At 25.0% G+C, this 15,528-nt stretch overlaps 1 long non-coding RNA gene across 11 annotated transcripts in view; it reads right to left on the bottom strand.

Annotated features, from left to right (window-relative positions):
- Nucleotides 1–1,668: 1,668 nt before the first annotated feature.
- Nucleotides 1,669–15,528, bottom strand: part of LOC126922429 (uncharacterized) — a 78,719-nt gene continuing 64,859 nt past the window's right edge. For all 11 annotated transcript variants that reach the window (XR_007712736.1, XR_007712738.1, XR_007712740.1 and 8 more), the window contains one exon: nucleotides 1,669–2,209. This is a non-coding gene — a long non-coding RNA (uncharacterized LOC126922429). The remainder of the gene's footprint in view (nucleotides 2,210–15,528) is intronic.

Here is a 15,528-nt window from a genome sequence, read left to right as displayed (position 1 = left end):
ACAAAAATAATTCGTCTATTAGTTTGTTTATTAATTTCATTAACTAAATAAAATAAACCTGAAGAAACTAATCCATGAGAAATTATTATTAATAATCCTCCTAATAAACCAATTTTTAAACCCCTTAATATTCCTATAGATATAATTCCTATATGAATCACTGAAGATAAAGCAATAATTAATTTTATATCAAATTGAAATAAACATATTATTCTTAAAATTAATATTCCAAATAAATTAATTATTATTAAATAATAAGATAAATTAATAAATTTATTCTTAAAAATTAAAATTAATCGTAATATTCCATATCTTCCTAATTTTAATATTACTGAAGCCAAAATTATTGATCTAAAAAAAGAAGCTTCTACATGTGCCTTAATTAATCATCCATGAAATATATATATATTGGAATTTTAATTAAAAAAGATATTAATAAATAAATAAAATTAAAATAATCAAATTTAAATTTCTTAATCTCTAATAAAAAAAAAAAAATTATTCTACCTCTTCTTTCTAATATTTTAAAAATTAAATATAATATTGGTAAAGAAAATACTAAAGTATAAAATATTAAATAAAATGCGGCTAAAATTCGATCCTCTCTATATCCTCATTCTATTACCATATAAAAAATTAATAATAATCTAGATTCATATATAAAGTAAAATACTAATAAATCTATAACTATAAAATTTAATAATATTAAAAAAAATAAAATTAAATTTAATATTAAACAACTTTTTCTTATTTCATTTAAATTTAAAAAAATTATTCCAAATACTCAAATTATTATTAAAATTAAATAATTAGAATAATTATTATTTCTTAAACCTCCAACAATATTAATTCACTTAATTCATCTAATATTTTTTAAAAAATATAATCTTATTAAAAATATTAAATTTCTCAAAATATAAAAATTAATATAATTTATCAAAAATATTACAACTAATAAAATTAAAACTTCATTCATTATATTAAATTCACAAAATTAATTTTTTGATGACCATATTCATAATTTATTCTTACTAACAATGATAAACCTAATACCCTCTCACATACTGAATAAATTAAATAAATTAAATAAAGAAATCCACCATAATTTATTGATATTAAATAAAATAAAATTATTGCAATCAAATATTCAATACCAATTAAAAAACTTAAAAAATAAATTCTATAATTTAACACAACAATTAATATTAAAAATACTATATTAAAAATTAAATAATCTAAAATAAATTCAATACTATCATATATATATATATATATATATATATATATATATATATATAAAATATTAAATTTCAAAAAAATTTTTTTTTTTAAATATCAATAATCACCAAAATTATTATTTTAATTAAACTATTTTTTGTTAATATAATATAAATGTTTTATAGTTTAATAAAAACATTAATTTTGTAAATTAAAAATTTAATTATAATATTAATATAACAAAATTTAAATAAAAAAAAAAAATAAAAATGAAAACTTTATTAATTCTTAATTTTATTTTATACATAAATTTAAATATTAGTTTAATACTAATTATTTATTATTTTTATATAAATATCTTCCATTCTCCTTTAAAACAATTAATTTGTTCAATTTTATATATTATTTACATAACATTTAATACTTTAATTTTAAAACAAAATTTTTCAATAAATATATATATTTTAATAATCATTTTCATTAGAGGAATTTTAATTATATTTTCTTATTTTATTAGATTAATCAATAAAATAAAAAAGAAAAAAAAATATTATTTCTAAAATTTTAATTTTAAATTCATTTATTTTATTAACTATAATTTTTCAAATTTATCAAATCAAAATTATTCTTAAACATTTAAATTTTAATTTTTACAAAAACAATAAATTTAAAATTATTAAAAATTTATATTATAAACCAAATTATTTAATTTTATTAATAATTATTATTTTCTTAATTTTAATATTATTTATTATAACAAAAATCTGTTATACTAAAAATAAAAATTTACGAACAAAAAAATGAAAAAAATAATTTCTATAATTTATAAAACTCGTATATTAAATTTACCATTATCATTTATTAATTTACCTACACCAATCAACATTAATTATATATGAAATTTTGGTTCAATTCTAGGAATATTTTTAATAATTCAAATTATTTCAGGATTATTTTTATCTATACATTATTGTCCTAATATTAACATTGCCTTCTATAGAATTTCTAATATTATCAAAGATATAAACTCCGGATGATTAATTCGTTTAATTCATATAAATGGAGCCTCATTTTATTTTTTAATTATATATTTACATATTGCACGAAATTTATTCTATTATTCATTCAAATTAATTCAAGTATGATCAATTGGTGTATCAATCTTATTTTTATCTATAGCAACAGCTTTTTTAGGGTATGTACTTCCATGAGATCAAATATCATTTTGAGGAGCAATAGTAATTACAAATCTTATTTCAGCAATTCCCTATATTGGACAATTTACTGTTGAATGAATTTGAGGGGGATTTTCAATTAATAATGACACACTAAATCGATTTTATTCCTTTCACTTTATTTTACCTTTCATCATGTTATTAATAGTATTTATACATTTAATAATTCTACATATTACAGGATCATCAAATCCAATTCATTCAAAAATAAATATTTACAAAATTAATTTTCACCCATATTTTACTATTAAAGATTTAATTACTATTATTTTTACATTTAATTTATTTATATTAATTAATTTACAAATACCTTTTATATTAGGAGAACCTGATAATTTTAAAATAGCAAATCCTATAATTAACCCTGTTCATATTTGTTGTTATTTTATGTTTTAGAGGTAGGATCGCGTTAGTTTGTATTATGTTATATAGATAATAAATCCACACTTCTCGGAGCAGAAAAACCTTTATTGCACACACTTAGAAGGGTCACAAACGAATGAAAGAAAAAGGCAAGAGAGGTCCTAAAACTATCGATCAGGTCTATCGACCGTGTCTAGGAATAACTTCTATTTACTCCTTTTGTAACTAGCCGTCAGCATATAGATTTGCATATTCAATTTTACGTACAATTCCTAATAAATTAGGAGGTGTAATTATATTATTTATATCAATCTTTATTTTATATTTTTAATTCCTTTAATTAATACAAATAATTTGAAAAATAATAAGTTTTACTTTATTAACAAATTTATATACTAATGATTTATCAATATTTTTATTATATTAACTTGATTAGGAGGACAAATAATTGAATATCCATATACTAATTTAAACATAATTTTTACTTTAATATACTTTATATACATAATTATATCATTATATATAAATGTAGTATCGTGGACAAAAGGCCTAAGATATCTGCCGAATCGTAAACAATGTCGCGAGAGCCGCGGCATCGTCGGGTACATCAATGTGTCGTCGATCCTTTTTAAGTGGATAGTTTCGTGGAAAGGGCCCGCGTGACCCTGGCCACGGGCGTTTCGGGACACGTGTCTCGAACGGCGGGAAAAGACAAAGAGACGTTAAAGTCAGTATTAGTTGAGAAGCCGGAGAGAACGGATGCGAAAGGTGTGCAGAGTGTGAATTGAGAAGCGAGAGCGAGCGAGTGTAGAAGCCGAAGAGTGTGAATCGGGAAGTCGAAAGCCGCGTCTGAAAATAAGACGTACGACAGCATTGTAATTATTTCGTTGCTTCGAATATTATTAATTAAATCAAAACATCATTACTTGTCCTTTCCTCTAAGACCCATTAAGATACTACATAAATAATATCTGAGATTTAATTTAAAAAAAATAAGTTAATGAACTTGAACAAGTATATGACTTGAAATCATACCATAGAAATAAAATTTTCTATTAACTTAATTTAATAATTAATCATATTAACTTTTTAAATATACCAATAAACTAAAAATTTATTAATAACTTAATCCTTAATACAAATGAATTTTATTTAGTTAAATTAATTAATTAATATATATATGTATGTATGTATGTATGTATGTATGTATGTATGTAAATGTTTAATAAATATAAATAAAAATAAAATAAATGTTAAATAAATATATTATAAATATAATGTTAAATTTATTAAACTTCATAAAAATTAAGAATATTAAATAATAATAATGATAATAATTTAATTAAAAGTAAATTAAAAGTTAACTATTAAACAAATATTAAATTATTAAATATAAATTAAAAATAATAAATATAAAAATTAATAATTAAAAAATATAAATTTTTAAAAATATTAATTTAACTAAATAAAACAAAATAAAACTTAAATTATGAAAAATTATAAAATTAAAAATTCTGAATTACGAAAAATAACTAAATAAATCTTTTAAATATACATTTATCATAATCTTAAAATATTCAGTTAAATAAAATTCAAATTTAATCTTAAAAATACTTAAAAATTTAGTCAATTTTTTATTAAAATTAATTAAATTAAACGAAAACTTATATAAAAAAATTAAATTAAATAAAAAATAAAATAAAAACTTATCTATAAAAATATTAAAATTGATCAAATTAAACAAAAATCTAGTTAAAAAAATATTTAAATTTAATAAAAAATAAAATAAAAATCTATAAACATAAATATTTAAATTTATTAAATTGAACAAAAAATTTATTAAAAAAAATGTTTAAATTAAATAAAAAGTAAAATAAAAATTTATAAATGAAAACATTAAAATTAATTAAATTAAATAAAAATTCAATCAAAAAATTATTTAAATTAAATAAAAAAATAAAATAAAATAAAGTCTATAAATAAATAAATGAAAAATTATTAAATAAATACTTAATAAAAAAATATTTAATAAATCCATTTAAATTAATCTATCCAATAATTATTAAAACTACAGCAGTTATAATTTCTGCATTTTCGTTTGTTAATAAAATTACACATGTATCCATTCTTACTATTACTACATAAATATAAATAATTGTCATTCCAGCAGTAAACCATATTCCCTTGGCCAAAATCTATAAATATTTTCTCAAACTTAAACCATTTAAACAAATTAAAAAATAAAATATAATCCAATAAATATTTTATTAATAATCAACATATTTTTATTTAAAATTATAAAATATTAAAATTTAATATTATTAATTCTTTTATTAAATAAATAAATAAAGAATGAAACAAAATTAATATTAACAATTCAAGTCAACATATTTTTATTAAAATATCATAACGAATTCGCGGTAAAACTCCACGAATTATAACCAACAAAATTATATGAAATATAAAAATTAATATAAAACCAAACGATCAATTATAAAATCCAAAAAATATTACAGTTAAAATTATTCTTATAAATATAATATTTATATATTCTGATAAAAAAATTAACACAAATAATCTTCTAAAATACTCAAGATTAAATCCAGAAACTAATTCAGATTCCCTCTCAATTAAATCAAATGGCACACGATTCAAATCAATTAATACACTAACAATAAAAATTAAATATAAAGGATATATAAAAAATATAAAATTAACATTTTTTTGAAAATTAATAAATTCAAAAAATGAATAATCCTCAATTATAAATATTAAAATAAAAAATATTATAAATAATAAAATTTCAAATGAAATTATTTGAGAAACTACACGTAACGATCCTAAAATAGAATAATTACATATTGAAACTCAACCAATCATAATAATTGAATAAACTGTTAACCTTAAAATTAACATTAAATAAATAATTCTAAAATCAATAAAATAAAATTTATAAATTCAAGGATAAACTAATCATATAATTATTGATAAAAAAAATATAATTATTGGACTAAACAAATATATTATATTAATTCTTAAATAAAAAATCTCCTTAGTTAATAATTTTAAAGCATCTCTAAATGGTTGCAATAAACCTTTAAATATTACTTTATTAGGACCCTTTCGTAATTGAATATAACCTAAAATTTTACGTTCAAATAAAGTTAAAAATGCAACTCCAATTAAAATTGTAATTATTAATAAAATATAATTTAAAAAATTATTTATAATTATTATATATTATAACTAATTATAATTTATTTAAATTCTAAATTTAATGCACTAAATATGCTAATATAATTAAATTATATATTTATTAAATAAAATTTATAATTAAATTATAAATTATAGTCCTTTCGTACAAATAATTTATTATTTCATTTTATAGATAGAAATCAATCTGAGTCACGTCGATTTGAACTCAGATCATGTAAGATTTTAAAAGTCGAACAGACTTAATTATTAAATTTGTCCATTTAAAATTTATCTTAATTCAACATCGAGGTCGCAATCATCTTTATAAATATGATCTTTAAAAAGATATTACGCTGTTATCCCTAAGGTAATTTATTCTTGTAATTTTTATTAAAAGATCACCAAAAATTATTCTTTAATCAAAGTTAATATTTAAAATAAAGTTTGATAAATTTACCTGTCCTCCCAACAAAATATTAATACTTAATAATTAAATTATAATCAAAATATTAATATAAAATTCTATAGGGTCTTATCGTCCCATAAACAAATTTCAGCATTTTAATTAAAAATTTAAATTAATTATATATATATATATATATATATATATATATATATGAGACAGTATATATCTCATTAACTCCTTCATTCCAGTTCCTAATTAAAAAACGATTGATTATGCTACCTTTGTACAGTCAGTTATACTGCAGCCATTAAATTTTTAAAATCATTGGGCAGAATTGACTTAAAATTATTACTCAATAAGCCATGTTTTTGTTAAACAGGTGGATATATTAAATTTGCCGAATTCCTTATATATATATATATATTATATATTTATAGAAATAAACTTTAAACTTAAAACATTATTTATTAATTACTAATTCATTCATTATTATATTTAATTTTAATAAATTAAAAATTATTATTTTTTTTTTAAATATACATTTACTTATTAATATATTTTAATTTTAAAATCTATAATATTTATAAATTATTAAATTATTAAATACTCATTAATAAAAATTATTTTTAAATTAATATTATTAAACCTTATTCCTCCAATACCGCTCCGGGAATAACGGAATACCTGCATTCTTCCTTCCAAATGTCTCTCCCTAATAAATCTTTCACTTCTCTAGAGGTTACTGAATTAATCCATCGTTTGAACCCCAGGAAAGCACCGGGACATGATCAAATAAGTAATAAAGCAATTAAGGAACTACCCGTAAAAGGGATTCCACTCATTTCTTCAATCTTCAATACAATTCTTCGCCTTGAATACTATCCCAAAACCTGGAAAACGTCACTAATTACGCTCATCCCTAAACTCGGAAAACCAATACACGAAACTAGCTCCTATCGTTCAATTAGCCTTCTACCCACTTTGTCAAAACTATTCGAAAAGTTGCTAACGAATCGACTCCTTCCACTCCTAGAGGATCTGAAAACTCTGCCAGATCATCAATTCGGCTTTCGGAAGCAGCATTCCACAATAGAGCAAATCCACCGAATAACACACAGTATCAGCCAAACCGTCGAAAAGAAAAAATACTGCTCAGCGGTATTTCTTGATATTCAACAGGCATTCGACAAAGTATGGCACGAAGGGCTTCTTTACAAACTTAAAAAAGTCCTACCACACACTTATTACTCCATGCTAAAGTCCTACCTAACCAATAGGCAATTCATGGTTAAATACGCAGACGCCATTACCACAACTTTCCCAATAGAAGCGGGCATACCCCAAGACAGTGTCCTCGGACCCCTTCTATTCTCCATCTACACTGCCGACTTACCAATATCAACAGGAATAATCATAGCAACATTTGCCGACGACACAGCGCTATTAGCGTCCCACGCCAACCCGACAATATCCTTATCCACCCTTCAGCAAGGTCTCGACTCAATGGAAAAGTGGTTCCACAAATGGGGCTTCAAAATTAATGAAAAAAAATCCACACATGTAACCTTCACGCTGCGAAAACAAACCTGCCCACAGGTCTCCATTAACAATATAACAGTTGCCAACAAAGACACAGTCAGATAGATACCTGGGCATGACTCTGGACAGGAGATTAACCTGGAAACAACATATCCTAGACAAATCTAAACAACTCAGGGACAAACTCAAACAATTTTATTGGCTCATTGGCCGTCGCTCCAACCTAAGCACACAGAACAAAATTACGCTCTATAAGACCGTGATAAAACCAGTCTGGATCTACGGAATCCAACTATGGGGAACAGCAAGTAATTCCAACATTGAAATACTCCAACGGTTCCAATCGAAAACGCTAAGATCCCTATTAAATGCACCCTGGTATGTTACCAACGAAACAATCCACCGTGACCTCAAGATACCTACAGTCAAAGATGAAATACACAAGTCCAGAAGCAGATATAACACAAGAGTCAACAACCACTATGCGGAACATTTTTGTAGATAATTTTATGATCTCCAATTTTTGTCTGGGCTATATTTTCGATAAAACTTACCGTTTTCAAGAAAAATTAAAAAAATCAGAAAATTTTAACTTTAACCTTGAATAACTTTTTTAGCACACATGGGATCAATGGGGACTTTTCACCCTTCATTTCTACTGGTGTACCCAAGTTCTCTACCAAAATTTAGCTCTGTTGGAATTTCTGTTCTTTGAAATTTCTATTTTGACCAGACTATTACTTGCAATCTGATACAAGATCTGCAGTCCGGATACAAAACAACAATATAATTTTATTTATCCTCTGTCTCATGTGCCGTTACAAGAATAAGAAACTTTCTTAATGCTAAATCCCAATTTTATGAATATGCGATTAATTTCTTCAATATTTGAACGGTAGTTGTTCAAGACAATTGGAAAGTTAAGGGTTTATGACTCTGCTGAATGGGGTCTAAGAAGGGTGTAAACCTGAAAATTCCCGAATGCTCAAGAGTGTCGTAAACCACTCGGTGAATTAAGGAAATCTTTATCCTCCCCACCCTTATTTTAAGCGATCGGCAGTCGGCCAATAGGGGAAATCAGTCGTCCATAACTATTATTTTCCATCTTACGAAAACTAATGGTTATGGAGTGGGACTGAAGAACTACTTTCTGGGGGTGGGTTTATAAACTACTTTCCTTCGTCAACCGGCTCACAATTCCAGTTTGTTCGGACGCGATCAGGTCGATACTCAGTGTGACGAGTCAGTCTGGTTCATAGTGCTAGTGTGCTAAGAAGAAGCAAAGTCAGTCAGAGACCACGTGCAAGAAGTTCGAGAGTCAGATCCGAAGGAAGCACATGCCGGATCCAGAGATCAGTTGACAGAGGGATATTAATCGGTAATCAGCGTACTGGAAACTCAAGACGAGGCACATCGCAGTAGCTAGGTGTGGAGCCTGCAGTCGTTGACAAACAAACATCTTCACGAACTTGCATTGCAGTGAATCGTCGAGTTTTGTATATTGCTTGTTTTGCGTTGAACGATGACTACACTAAAAAGGAGGTTCGGTTTCGATTTACTGAAACTTGAACGCCTTCATATTAGATCAGACCTCGCGAGATTCGATAATTTTTGGAAAACGCAAGGAAAGATTGCGCCTATCGAGGTCATTTGTAATTGGATCGTTAAGAGTGCACCGCTGATGGATCGCTTTCTGTTTATTCAGCAACAAATTCATTCGTACCTCGAAGAGGGAAGTGAGGAGGAGGAATCTCACATTTCATCAACGAAAGAGTTTCAAGATCTGTATTTTAAATTGATGTACGAGACTCAGACATATATAAGTGATTATTCGTTTCAAAGGCACTCTCGCAATTAACAGCGCGAATCAGGCAGTTAGAAACGAGTGCGTCTCATGCAGTGTCCGCAGCCGGCTACTATAAAATTACCGTCCATTCCACTGTCTTTTACGCATCATTTGCGATTACTTCCGCAATAACTTTGAATCGCTGATCAATCAAAACGAATCCTTGAGCAACATTGAGCAATTTCACTATTTATATTTAAAGTCTACAGTAAAGAGAGGATGATCTGGACGCTTAAAGCATTGGCAATGTCCGACGACAACTATAATGCCGCATGGAAACTTTAGTAGATTTGGAGGCGTTTCTCGAACGAACATACTAACAATAAGTGCGACCCTCAGAAACTACAATCGGGTCTTGTATCGTTTGTTAGCGCTGAGAGGCTCAAACGTCCATTGTGCACAGCTGACGATAAATTAGAGAATTTATACAGAGCACTGCGTTAAGACGTGTATAATCGTATAATCAAGTTCTTATAACACGCGAGCAACGGTCATTTTTATGGAGAGACGATCCTTTGCAGTCGGTCGATGTTTACGAGTCCACAGACGCATTCTTAAATTCTTTCCATTGGTTCATTGTATGCAGAGAAATTTAGAAATTATCCTATATAAATTGGAGAAATTCATTCTAACAACGGTGGAAATTTCGTGGATGCTATTCGCATCGCTACTTCAGAGGATTTTTGCCTGGGCACTATAGCGGTGGTCAAGGAGGATTGCCTTCTTCCTTCACGTTGGAGATTCGACCGTATCACCGAGATGCTTCAAGGCAAGGATGGCGTTACCAAAATCATCTCAATAAGGACAGCCACTGAGGTTGTCAAACGGCTGATGGCCAACATCTGCATCTTACCAATGAACAACGAACATCCAACACCGCGGGCAGGATTCAGAGACTTGTCAGACCGACGGTCTCAAAACAAGCTGAATAATATCCAATCCTATGTATTCAAACACATACACGGCGATGCACATAAAGTGATTTATTATATAACCATTGTAATTAATTACATTGCCAATTCATAGAATTGAACATAATCTTTAATCATTGTATATCGGTAGCCACTGTATTCGCGTAATTCAATAAAATCTATAGTCATGGTAAAATTGCATTGTTTAGCTGCGGTATGTTGTGGTGCAAAGGTCATGGTCCGACTGCGAACGAAAAGCTCACGAGCGAAAAACACGGATAGAACAGAATTTTTGTCTCACTCGGAAGGTTGTAACATTCGGTTGTAACACACATTTTTAAATAAATAATAAATGAATAAATTATAATGAGTTAATAAATTTGTATACATTACACGTATATCTGCTTTTTACTTTCTATGCTACACGTTGTTTTGATAAGAATAAATTGCAGATTCCTACTTGATGCGCGCCCATCAAAATTTGTCCTTTCCACAGGGTACATTAACCCCGAAACTGCCCATACGACCATCGTCGTGAAGAGGTTGTAGAGCTGCTCTGCTGATTAGAACTAATAATCTAGATAACTGTATTTTTAAGTACATTTAAATCTATTTTTTCAGTCAAAGTTAATAACGTAGAGGAGTCTGGCTTGTATGAAAACACGGATATATTACGGTTGTTACGAACTGACTATTTTATTTATTTTAAATTTTTTGTCATGTAATTACAGCAACATTCGATATTTGCATGTATGTAATTGCATAATCGTAATCCGAAGAACAGAGGTTTCTCTGACGCACCACGGAAGTTGACAATTTGCTGCGATCCAGTCGGAGATTATTGTATCTAGATATTATACCAATCAATACAATCGATACAAGTAGCAACTCGAGATGATTCAACGCATATGTGACGCGTGTCTTACTGGTAGCGTAAAACGATTTTATGCGCAAATTAACTTACACAAACATTATATTCTAATAATTTATCTATATTTACATCTTTGAAAATATGATTTTGTAATTTTAATTTCTTTATCTTTTTGTATGATATAATTTATAAAACATTTACCAAGATGCTTCCTTGGATTGGCCAAAATTCTTCCTTGGTGACATTACACCAAATTGAATGTGATAACAGTGTCCGCAGCCTATCATTTTTACAGCATAATTGTTTTTTCAATTGTTATTTGATTTATCAGCTCAGTGGTAAAAAATATCTTCAAAAAATCATTTCTTTTTTTTCCTTGCGCGGGGAAATGGTCACCCCGTCTCACTTCTGGGAAGCGGGGGGCAGTGTCGGACTCTTACCGACTGAAACCCCGCGGTCGGTTAACAGGAATATCCCGGGACCTCTTTCGAATTGCTGCCGGAGCATTCCTGCATCTTTTCCCAATCTAAGGGAATCATTCCTCAGGTCTAATTTCGGGTAGCAATCCTCGCCCGAACCCAGGCCGCTCAGGTTTTCGTACACGCGCAGCAACGCCAAGGCCTGGAGCTCGAACGGAGGAGACGCCGCCAAGACAGACACCGATACATAGGATATTTATGTTTCCCAATATATTTTACAATATAATTATATATCTAAAGATTATTAAATAATAATATTTTATATAAACAATAATATTTATATAAATAATTGTATAATATATTTATTTGGTTTAAATTTTAAAATATATATATAAATTTTTATATAATATAAATATTTATATTAAAATTATAATTTGTTTATATTTATAATTAATAATTATATATTAATATATACTTGTATATATAAAAGATAATCTATTTTTTTTTCAAAAAATAATGAATTTTTTACAAAGATACCATCCTATAAAAATATTTTTTTTTCGAAATTTTTTTTAAATGTATTATTTATAAAAATAACATTTAAAATAATTAAATATTAATTAAATATAATAATAATAATAATAATAATAATAATAATAATAATAATAATTAAAATTAACATTTATATAATAGGCTAAGTTTAAGCTAATAGGCTCATGCCCTATCGATAAATTTTTAAAATTTTTATATAAAACCATATTTCCTATAAATAAATCAAAATTCCGGTGCGTAAAATGTGCAGGTAATCACCCCACTGACCAATGCACCAAATCCCCTGAAACCCCCGCGAAGTGCATCCACTGTCAAGGAGAGCATAATGCGAACTACAAAGGATGCTCAGCCTATAAAACACTACATAATATTAAGTATCCAAAACTGAGACCCAAGGAGATAACCATACAAGAACCTAGACCCCAAAAACTCACCGCACCATCAATGTCCTATGCCCAGGCAACACAAAGAAACGTAAACAACTCGAAAACACACAGTGTACACACAGAAAATAGAATTCCCACCACACAAAACACAGACAACTTCACCAGACTCGAAAAAGCAATTATCGAGAAGCAAACTGAGCAAATTAACAACTTGCTGTCACTACTCACACTCTTCATGGACAAATTTATACGCACAGAAGAAAAATAAAACCAATGCGTATAGCTCTGTGGAACGCCAACGGTCTAGCTCAGCACTTATAAATAAGCTCAGCATTAATAAATAAATTAATAAATAAATCCCAGCAGTTACTAATGTTGAAGAATGAACTAAAGAAGAAACAGGTGTAGGAGCTATCATTGCAGCAGGTAATCAAATTATAAATACTAATTGTGCACTTTTTCTAAATACTATAACTAAAAATATAAATAAAATTAATAAATTTATATTATATAAAATTAAATTTCATCTACCAAAAATTATTATAAAAGAAATAATTATTAATAATCTTGAATCTCCTAAACGATTTAAAATCACAGTTATTATTCCTGAATTAAAAGCTAAATTCTTTTGATAATAAATAATTAAACAATAAGAAATTAATCCTAATCCATCCCATCCTAACAATAAAGTTAATATATTAGGACTTAAAATTAAAAAAATTATTGATAATAAAAATAATATCATTAAATAATAAAAACGTTTAATTAAATATTTATTATTTAAATCTATATATCTTACTCTATATAATAAAATTATTGAACAAATCAATATAACTAAAAATATAAATATTTACAATTTAAACCTAATTACTAAAATTAATTTCATCTTTATTGAATTTAAATTATAAATTATTCATTCATAAATAAATAATTTATTTATAAATAAAATATAAAATCCAAAAAATATAAAAATTAAACTTATTATAATTAATATAATTCCAAAAACAACTATTTTTAAAATAATTTAAAATATTTTATATTTATATATCATTGAAATCACAATTCAATATTTTTAATTAAACTATTTAAATAAAAAAATAAATTAAAAATAAATAAATTTAAAGGTAATAAATGTAAAATTAAAGTTGAATAATTTAATAAACTTCTATTTATTAAATTAATATTAAAATTATAAATTTTTCCAAACTGAATAAATCTATATAAATAAATTGAATATATAAATCTAAATAAACAATAAAAAAAATAAAAATATAAATAAATATTTATATCATATAATTAATCTTATTAATAAAAAAATTTCACTTGCCATATTTAAAGAAATTGGAGCTCCTGAATTATATACACACATTATAAATCATATTATTGATATTGAAGGTATTAAATTAATTAATCCTTTATTTACAAAAATAATTCGTCTATTAGTTTGTTTATTAATTTCATTAACTAAATAAAATAAACCTGAAGAAACTAATCCATGAGAAATTATTATTAATAATCCTCCTAATAAACCAATTTTTAAACCCCTTAATATTCCTATAGATATAATTCCTATATGAATCACTGAAGATAAAGCAATAATTAATTTTATATCAAATTGAAATAAACATATTATTCTTAAAATTAATATTCCAAATAAATTAATTATTATTAAATAATAAGATAAATTAATAAATTTATTCTTAAAAATTAAAATTAATCGTAATATTCCATATCTTCCTAATTTTAATATTACTGAAGCCAAAATTATTGATCTAAAAAAAGAAGCTTCTACATGTGCCTTAATTAATCATCCATGAAATATATATATATTGGAATTTTAATTAAAAAAGATATTAATAAATAAATAAAATTAAAATAATCAAATTTAAATTTCTTAATCTCTAATAAAAAAAAAAAAATTATTCTACCTCTTCTTTCTAATATTTTAAAAATTAAATATAATATTGGTAAAGAAAATACTAAAGTATAAAATATTAAATAAAATGCGGCTAAAATTCGATCCTCTCTATATCCTCATTCTATTACCATATAAAAAATTAATAATAATCTAGATTCATATATAAAGTAAAATACTAATAAATCTATAACTATAAAATTTAATAATATTAAAAAAAATAAAATTAAATTTAATATTAAACAACTTTTTCTTATTTCATTTAAATTTAAAAAAATTATTCCAAATACTCAAATTATTATTAAAATTAAATAATTAGAATAATTATTATTTCTTAAACCTCCAACAATATTAATTCACTTAATTCATCTAATATTTTTTAAAAAATATAATCTTATTAAAAATATTAAATTTCTCAAAATATAAAAATTAATATAATTTATCAAAAATATTACAACTAATAAAATTAAAACTTCATTCATTATATTAAATTCACAAAATTAATTTTTTGATGACCATATTCATAATTTATTCTTACTAACAATGATAAACCTAATACCCTCTCACATACTGAATAAATTAAATAAATTAAATAAAGAAATCCACCATAATTTATTGATATTAAATAAAATAAAATTATTGCAATCAAATATTCAATACCAATTAAAAAAC

This window comes from Bombus affinis, chromosome 12 (assembly GCF_024516045.1).
Source record: "Bombus affinis isolate iyBomAffi1 chromosome 12, iyBomAffi1.2, whole genome shotgun sequence".
In the NCBI taxonomy this organism is placed as follows: Eukaryota; Metazoa; Arthropoda; class Insecta; order Hymenoptera; family Apidae; genus Bombus; species Bombus affinis.
This window is presented reverse-complemented; position numbering and strand designations above follow the sequence as displayed.